Genomic DNA, 10,066 nt, shown 5'->3' on the forward strand with positions numbered 1-10,066 from the left:
AATAAGCATTTTCAACGGACTAAAGAGCTATAATATTTTGCAATATTTCTAGAAAATATCTGTTCAAATAAAAATTACTCCAGACAAACAAGCAACAGATATTTTCTTCGATGAAACTTCATTCACTTTTCTGTAAGTCTAGACCTTCTCAACTAGCCATACCTTGAGCCCTGCGCTCTGCAGAGTCAAATTTTAGCAAGTATCTGGTACATCTCCCTGCCCTTGCCTCACTTCCTCTTATCTATAAGTCTCTACTTGTCCTTATATTATTCAGAATTGGGCCAATCGGGAGGCTCCATCCCACTTTTCCAATATTTCCTAAATAAAATTGGTTTCTACTACTTTATTGTCTGGATCTGTTTTGTCATTAAGACAAGAACAATTATTTTATTCAAGGCTTGCATAATGGAAGAGAGATTGAACCTATTTCTGAGAAAATAAAATGTGGGAGATTTTCCAAGTGTTAGGGAATACTATTGGAGAAATAATGAAATATAATAGTAGGAAGGTTGGTCAGTGTAATTAGGCCTTCTGTTTGTGAATTAGCACTTTCGCAAGTCCCATAAACTCCTTTCAACCTACATAGTTTGATAGAACAAAGCTCTATCCTTCTTGATGACTATTTCAAAGGACGGCTTCCATGTCCTTGACAAACATATTTCTTTGTTTTAAAACTAGAAAAAAAGTTGGAGATACTTTGCATTCCAAAAAGGGAAGAGAAATAATCTACAACGAACTGTTTTCTAAGCTAAATTTAGCTCTAAGAAAAAGGGATGTCAGGTGAAGTTGAGGGAATATTAGGGCCACTTTGTCCACTTAATACTTTGCCTAATAATAAACTTTTAAAAAATAAATCAAAGAGTTGCGGGTGCACGTTGGGGTGACCGGGCTGCCTCGGCGGGCGGACGATGTCTTTGGAGGTGACCAGGGCGACTCAAGGGATGGTGCTGGCAGAGCTGTATGTCTCAGATCGGGAAGGAAATGATGCTACAGGAGATGGAACCAAGGAGAAACCGTTTAAAACAGGCCTGAAGGCTTTGATGACAGTAGGAAAAGAACCATTTCCTACCATCTATGTCGACTCACAAAAAGAAAATGAGAGGTGGGACGTCATTTCTAAATCGCAGATGAAAAACATCAGGAAGATGTGGCACGAGGAGCAGATGAAGAACGAGTCCTGGGACAAGAAAGAGGCAGAAGATAATTTGAGAAGAGAAAAGAACTTGGAAGAAGCGAAGAAGATTACGATTACTAATGACCCAAGTCTGCCAGAGCCCAGATGCGTGAAGATTCATGCGTTGGAAGGCTATCGAGGCCAAAGAGTGAAGGTGTTTGGCTGGGTCCACCGGCTACGTGGCAAGGAAAGAATTTAATGTTTCTGGCGTTGCGGGATGGTACAGGCTCCGGGCGGTCCCGAGCTGAGCTGTGACTTCTGGGAGCTCGTGGGCTTGGCCCCGGCTGGAGGAGCTGATAACCTGATCAACGAGGAGTCTGACGTCGACGTCCAGCTCAACAACAGGCACATGATGATCTGAGGGGAAAACATGTCCAAGATCCTCAGGGCGCGCTCGGTGGTCACCAGGTGCTTCCGCGACCACTCCTTCGACAGGGGCTACTGCGAAGTTTCTCCTCCGACCTTGGTGCAGATGCAGGTAGAAGGCGGCTCCACGCTCTTCAAGCTGGACTATTTTGGGGAAGAGGCTTTTTTGACCCAGTCCTCCCAGTTGTACCTGGAGACCTGCATCCCAGCCCTCCGAGACGTGTTCTGTATCGCACAGTTCTATAGAGCGGAGCAGTCCAGAACCCGAAGGCACCTGTCTGAATACACCCATGTGGAAGCCGAGTGCCCATTCTTGACCTTTGAGGATCTCCTCAACCGCCTGGAGGACCTGGTCTGTGATGTGGTGGACAGAGTCCTGAAGTCACCTGCGGCCAGCATAGTGTATGACCTCAACCCGAACTTCAAGCCCCCTAAACGTCCTTTCACACGGATGAACTACTCAGATGCTATTGTGTGGCTCAAAGAACACAACATAAAAAGGACGACGGGACTTTCTATGAGTTCGGAGAGGATATCCCAGAAGCTCCTGAGAGACTGATGGCAGACACCATTAATGAACCAATCTTGCTGTGTCGATTTCCCGTGGCGATCAAGTCCTTCTACATGCAGCGATGTCCTGTATTCCCGCCTTACTGAATCCGTGGACGTGTTGATGCCCAATGTTGGTGAGATTGTGGGAGGCTCGATGCGTATCTGGGACAGTGAAGAAATACTGGCAGGTTATAAACGGGAAGGGATCAACCCCACTCCATATTGCTGGCATACAGATCAGAGAAAGTATGGCACCTGTCCTCATGGGGGCTACGGCTTGGGCTTGGAGCGATTCCTGACATGGATTCTGAATAGGTACCACATTCGGGAAGAGTATTTGTACCCTCGGTTCGTCCAGCACTGCAAGCCCTGATTTGCTTCGGACGCATGAAGAAAAGAATCCAGCTAACAAAGGAGCCAGGCACCTGTTAGAAAAACCAAAAAGCCAAGATTGCCCTGCTTGTTCTACTTGGTATAATTGTTTCTGTTTCTGTTTTTTATTTTCACAATCAAAAAGTAGCCCATGTTACCTGAACATCACGTGACAGGTCATTTTAAGAAAAATGCCCATTACCAAGTTTGGAGAAATGTGTGGTGTGTGACTAGTTATGGATACAGTTCAGCATTGTATCCAGTTTATAGGTTATAATCATTGTGTTAAATATACATAATTACAGAGTTTTTCATTATGGTCTAGACATTCCATGAAATTAGTTTTTCTGTCCTGTTTAAGTGTAGCTGGAATTCTTTAATTTAGATCATCTTATATCAATGAGTTAAACATCTTGGGGGGAAACTGGCAATATGGCATAAAAATCTGTTTATATTAGAGTACGACTTAGCAGTGCATACTGGAATCAATGAATATTATCTTTTGCATCAGTTATTGATCTTTTCTAAATCCACATAGCTGCTTACAGTTCTGAGGCATATGAATTGATATGGAAGAGTTTGTAAGAATGCAATTGCCTTAAAATTTGGAATGAGCATAACAGGGGGGGTTGAGATTTAAATGATTCATAGCAAGCAGCCATCGTGGCACACACCTCGTAATCCCATTACTTGGGAGGCTGAAACTGGAGGATCACAGGTTCAAGGGCAGCCTCAGCTACTCAGCAAGATTCAACAAACTACTGCGACTCTGTTTCAGAAACAAAAACTAAAACCGGGCGTGGTGGCACACGCTTGTAATCCCAGCGCTTGGGAGGCTGAGACAGGAGGATCTCGCAGGTTTGAAGCCAGCCTCAGCTACTTAGTGAGACTCCAAATAAAATATAAAATAGGGCTAGTAGTATAGCCCGGAGGTAGAAAGTCCCTCGGTTCTACCCCCAGTACCACAAAAAATAAAATAAAATAAAATGGAGCTAGAGGTGTAGCTTGGAGGTCTCGAGCCCTTGGGTTCAATCCCCAGTAGCAACATAAACAGTGATTGGAGACGCCCCTCCTAGCATTAAGATAAAGAGACCAGCTGAGCTGTCCTCTTCCCTGGTGATCCTTGAGAAAAGAACAAGTTCCTGAAAAACTTGGCACCTGGACTCTTAAGGGCCGTGGTGGCTGCTGGAGCACCTCCCCTCCTGTCCTCGGAGCTGGCGTGCGCTGCCTCGTGAGCGCACGGCGGGCTCACTGGGCGGCTTCGGTGCAGATTTGACTGATTTCTCCTAATGCATGCTGCATATTCTCAATAGGCTGTACTCAGCAATCAATAAATGAACACTTTGAAAACTCAAAAAAAAAATAAATAAATCAAGTATTTTCACCCAATTTGAAATAGTTTAAAGAATTCTGAGACAACATAATTAATTTTAATAGCAAAGGATGCTTTTTTACAAGAACATCTATAACATAATCTAACCACAAATAACCTTAAAACTATTGGATGGAATTAAATTTCAATGTAAAGAAAAACACAGACAAAGCATTTCACAGTGGTTACAGGTACTTAGCCTAGAAACAGTTTGTTGTGTTGAAAAATTCTGTCGCACTAGTCACGTGACTTATAGAAAGCTACTGTAATTTTCTAGAATTAATATTCTTACCTTTAATACCTGCAACCTGATTGATTCCACATCTGTATATGAAATTTATGATATTATGTTTAAGATACAAAATAGTCAAGTGAAATTTATTTACACTGTTCTTCAACATTCAAGTCCTTTATTTTTTAAAAAATCCACCATCAGAAAACTCTGCATAATTTGATTCTGATAGCTAAATTAGAAAATGTGAGTTCAGTCAATTGTTTTTTCTTTAATAGAAGAATACATTGTGCTTTCTTTGCTTCTTTCTTCTCCATTAGCAAAAAAGCATCAAAACTCAATTACTCAACTGAATCATCATACAGGGAAGAACATATGTCATTGGACAAGTAAAACAGGAAAGAGGATTCATCAGCAGTGTCTTTTACTAGAAGTGGAATGTTTCTTTGAATTTTGATAATTGCTCAGAAATTAATCAACTCCCTTGCTAAATTCAGTGTCTAATGTAAATTATAATTTTATTAGGGATGATTCCCAATGTTTCCTTAAACCTGAGTCTTCACAAATTCTCTCACAAGGATACTATAACTTTTTCTTTCACCCAAATGCTATGGGAATGAAGAAAAACATAGAGATTTTCTATTAGTCTCCTCTGGTCACCATAACAAAATATTACAGAATTGATGTCATGAACAAATTTATTTAATTGTTTTGAAAGGTATAATTGCAATAACAAGGCTTTACAGGCTTTTTTTTTTTTTTTGTGAGGCCTCTCTTTCTTGCTTGCAGACGTCAAATATCATATGATTTCATGAATTCTTAAATACCTCCATACAGGTCCTGTCTCCAAATGCAGTCCCTCTAAGGCTTAAGGTTCCAACATTAAATTTGGGATAAGGGGGGCACTATTCAGTCTATAACAGATGGACTTTCAATCAGGACAATGTAGACAGAGCAACTGAGTTGCAAACAGCCAGAGTGTCCACGCCTTCCTGATCATAGTCTCTAATGCAAAATGTGTTCAGTCCTAAATTATTTCTTTCACACAATGAATGGCATTTAAATCACCTTCTATCAAGTCCTTGGTTAAGAGTCCTTTGTGACAATCCTTCTATTAAAAGTGTGGTACCAGTATTTGTCATATCAGGTGATGGTTATTTTTTTTTTAATTTTTGCATGTTTTGAGTTAATACAATTCAAAGAAGGCAAATCTACTTATCTCACAATTTATGCTAAATTTTATTGTTTACTTTTAAAAATGAAAACAATAAAATATTAAAAAGAACATCAGTATCATTACCCATATCATTCTAAACACTGTCACAAACACAGAATCATAACAGATATTATGAAAAACATGCAAAAGATCAACAACATTATATATGTGATGTTATTAGTTAATTTTTCATTAATATTTTATATTTTAGAACATGTCATATAGATGCCATTGTTTCAACCCTGCTGCCTAACAGGCAATAAAATGGATCTGCCTCTTCAAGTAAGGTCATGACTTTAGCTCTGCCTGTCACTGAGTAGAAGAAGCTGAGTTCCTAGTAAATAACATCTAAGTCTTCCTGAAATAAAACATGTTCATAAATAAATTTTTGTTATAATAAAAATAATAACTTGGTCTTCACTTCCAGAACTTTTTTTTAAGTACTGGGGATGGAACCCAGGAGCATTCTACATCTGAGCTACACTCCCAACCTATTTTTTATTCCTTATTTTGAAACAAGGTCTCACTGAGTTTCAAAGAGCCTCAACAAATAGAAAAATGTTTTTCTTCCTTTTTCCTTTTTTTTTTTTTTTTGTGGTACTGGGAATGGAACGCTGGGGCATTCTACCTCCAAGAGACACCCCGAGCCCTATTTTTTATTCTTTACTTTGAAGCAAAGTCTCACTGAGTTGCAAAGGGCCAGCTGAGGCTGGTCTCAAACCTGTGCAATCCTCCTGTCTTAGCCTCCCAAATGCTAGGATTACAAGCATGCTAAGCCATGCCTGGCTTAGCAAAAAAATTTTTAACTTAGTTAAAGAGTAAATTACCATCATATTGTAGGATCCTTTACAATTCTAACACCATAGGGCATAATCTGGGAATATAATGATATAGAAGATGTGTCAAACATGAAGGAGTAAATGATTTTGAAAGAATTAAGAACCTAGGCAAGACAGTGCATTTTATGCTTTGAAAGTGCTGTTTCCTGAAGAGTAGTTTCCCCTTTTTCTAGTTCATGATTTCATAGCTCTTTAGTGATATATATTAATATGAGGTTTCAAGACTTTTTTTTCCCCTCTCTTTCACTCACTATACTGTGCCTGTTCCCTACCAAAAGCTATTCAAAAAGATTATTTTAAAGAGCAGAAATCTTTATATTCCCTAGGGGGAATTTCTGGCTTAGGTCATAGCTTTTTTATCTCTAGATTTGCACATCATTTTGGTCTGTGTGACTGATTTGCCTCCATTTCTTATAGGTTTAAGAATGCCTTTAATTCATTTTATATAATTTAATAATTTTATATAATTTAATAATAATTTTATACAGTTTTTATGAAAAGAAGGCTTCCAGGAAATTTGTATTGTCTTATCATCAGAAATAGAAATATCAAGTTGGACTAGGTGTGTAGCTCTGTGATATATTGCTTGCCTAGCATGTGCCAGGCTCCAAGCTCAATCAATCCTCCCTCAGCATGGTGAGAAATAATAAAAAAGTGGCAGTTCTTATTTTGATGCAAACCTATGAGTGTGGACCAGTAGGTACTGTACATAGGTAGAAAATTACTATACATATCTGCAGGTTCATCTCAATAAAATTTATTATGTTTTATCTCACGGAAAACTTATTGTTTACCATGGAAAATTGGATGTATGAGGTTATGTGAAATCCCTTAGTAAATAAATTGTTTTGTAAATATAACCCTTAAAATGTTTCCCACGATATGTTTAGTAATTTTTCTATTTCATAGCCGTCCTTAACACCTACATAACTAATATGTGTAACATAAATAGGTACTTTAAATACACATTAATATTAGTTTTGAATAATGGAAAGGGAATATATATATATATGAGAATATGTTAAAAGAAATACATTTATGCACATATGTATATGTGATCTAATATGTGCACAATTTCATATAATTTGAAATACCAGGTAAAAATGAAATACGGTCCTATTCTTCAAATTTAGAATTTTTTTCATTGTACTGGAGATTTAACCCATTGTACTTGGAGCTACTCTTCTAGCCCTATAGTATTTTTATTTTGAAGCAGGATCTCACTAACTTGCTGACAGCCTCACTAAGTTGCTGTCAACTAAGTTGCTGACTTCAAATCTGTGGTCCTCCTATTGCAGTCTTTCAAGTACTGAGATTATGAGTTTCCTTCACTGTTCCAGTTAGAATATGTGTCTTTAATATATACAAATGTTAGTTCATAAGCAGTATTTCTGCAGTTAAACAGTATTCAAAATACTGCTCATTTTATTAGATAAAAAAACTTAGTAGACATGTAATGACATTTGATACTTCTTAGAAACGGAAACAGAGCAATTTAAGTCAAATTTTTTTTAAGTTTAAGTTTGTTTGACAATAGAATCACATTTAAAAAATGAAGAAATGACCAGAAATGTGATAGAACTACCAGTGACTTTAAAGGGTGATAAAATGTGTATTTTTTTTTTCTTTTTGTTGTGTAGCTAGATCCCATCGTTGTTAAAAACACAGATAACATGTTAGGAATAGAATCTCTACGGTGATTTTCAGGAAGCAGAAGTTTGAGTAGATGGAGTTTATTGGATTCCTTTCAGCTGTGTGTACATTACAGTTCTGGCCAAAGATTTGGAATAGAAAAGATTTAATACAAGTTTCATTACTCCCTTATCTCTTCTGGAAGCATCAACTTTTAAACCAATATCTTAATCTCTGATTCCCATTATTTCAAATAGTCTTCACTCAGTCTAAAGACTCATATATTTAGCAGTATTGCTAGAGTGATATTTGATTTTTAAAGAATTTATTTGTTTAAAATATTTTTAGTAAAACTTTAATAGTGAAGATATATAAATCATGATACGTATCTTATATTTTATTGACCTCAAGCCTCAACTAGAATTCTGCTGTAGAAATAAACAGTAATTCATCTTTCATTTCAAGCAAGTCCAAAAGATTGAATCGTGTTAAATGACGTGCTGTACTTTCTCAGATGTTCATTATTGCCCTATAAAGATTTTGCTGAGATAAACAAACTCTCAGAAACTTATGTTAGAATCATTTATTGAGCCAAAATTTGTGGTCATCTCTTTGAAATGTGGGAAATAACATCTTAAACATGAAAAGTAACATTTTCCCTAAAATATTTGGTGTGTGAAGATCTAATTGCTCTAAACCACAGCTGTAATTTGTTTCCCAAAGGCATGGATAGAAGCAAATCTGTGTGTTAAAATTGTATGTTTTAACTCAATTACATCATTTCCAGGGAAATGGATGGAACTGCAGGACATTATGCTAAGTGAGATTAGTCAGTCACAAAAAAATAAGAAATCAGATGCTTTCCCTAATATGTCAAAGCTAAGGAGAAATGGGTCATAGGAGGAACTCTAGATGAAAAAGACAATCCTATAGAGGAGCAAACAAGACAACCAAAATGAGGGGATGGGAGGGGGGAAGAAGGAAATTCTCTAAAACACACAATGTACTTAAACATATCAAAGTCAACCACTAAGCCAAGAAAGGGAAGGAAGGATGGGGAGGGAATGGGTGGGTATCGGTGATGTGTACATGTATGTACACACGAGTTTTTTTACCCAAATATGATGTATAGATATAATATACCAATAAAAATTTAAAAAAAATAAAGTAGAATTTGCCCAATCAAAAAACAAAACAAAATAAAGCTCCACATGTCAAAAATATTGTATGTTTTAATGGGCATCAAAGAAAATTGTACTAAATTTTGATGCAATATTTATTTAAGATATATCAGATTTACAAGAAGTTCTGTTGTTTCTAATTCATTTTCACTATATTATTTATGTATACTATCTAGCTGTTGGGATTCTTCACAAAAACTAGATGAATAGAACACACATATACACATGTGCTCACATTATATTATGCCTAGAATTGCATTTGCATTTTTCTTCATTACCAAAAATTACATTAATTTTGGTAAGATTCACTATAATAGAATGTGCTTTTACACACACACTCACACACACACATACACACACACACACACACACACACATACACACAAACAAACACAAATACAGGCATATATATGCCTAAATACTAAGTAGATCACTGGGTTCAATCCCCAGTACAACAAAAAAATCTTAAGGAACACATAAAATGTGCCTATTTTAATAAAAATAACAATTATATAGCATTTTGAATTTTCTAAAACTTTATCAGAGCTAGTGTTTTATTTAAGAGATCCTGGGGAGAGACATTTGTTGAATGCCCCAAACTTGATAATTGCACAATATGTGGTCCAGGAAAGAACACTTGGAATGTTAATGTTGAAACATTAATTATGCTTCTGAAATTTAAGCAGGCAGAATTAAATTTATGGGCAATGGCTTACACTGGAAAAATCTGCCTCAAGTGCCCTTAAATTCTTTTCCCAGGTGAAGAAATTTGAAAAACTGATTTAATTTGAGTTAACTGCTACAAGATGCCATATACTATTATTAATATCACAGTTTTCTTCAATTCCTGAATATTGCTTTTTTTTTCTTTTTGTTTGTAGAGGGTTGTCTTATGGGTCTTAATAATCAAGTAATTATCCTTTAACTCTTCAAAGTGCATTTCAAAGCTTATTTAAAATATAAAATCTAAGCCGGGCATGGTGGCGTACTCTTGTAATCCCAGCACTTGAGAGGCTGAGACAGGAGGATCACACAGGTTTGAAGCCAGCCTCAGCTATTTAGTGAGGCTTTCAGCAACTTAGTGAGACCCTGTTTCCAAATAAAGTACAAAATAGGTCTGGGAGTGTTTT

The 10,066-nt window shown here is 36.8% G+C and overlaps 1 pseudogene across 1 annotated transcript; it reads left to right on the forward strand.

Annotated features, from left to right (window-relative positions):
- The first annotated feature begins 908 nt into the window (after positions 1–908).
- Positions 909–2,465, forward strand: LOC308277523 (asparagine--tRNA ligase, cytoplasmic-like; annotated as a pseudogene). Its single transcript has one exon. The product of its transcript is annotated as an asparagine--tRNA ligase, cytoplasmic-like (transcript).
- Positions 2,466–10,066: the final 7,601 nt, after the last annotated feature.

The sequence above is a fragment of the Muscardinus avellanarius genome (genome assembly GCF_963383645.1).
Source record: "Muscardinus avellanarius genome assembly, chromosome: 1".
Lineage (NCBI taxonomy): Eukaryota > Metazoa > Chordata > Mammalia > Rodentia > Gliridae > Muscardinus > Muscardinus avellanarius.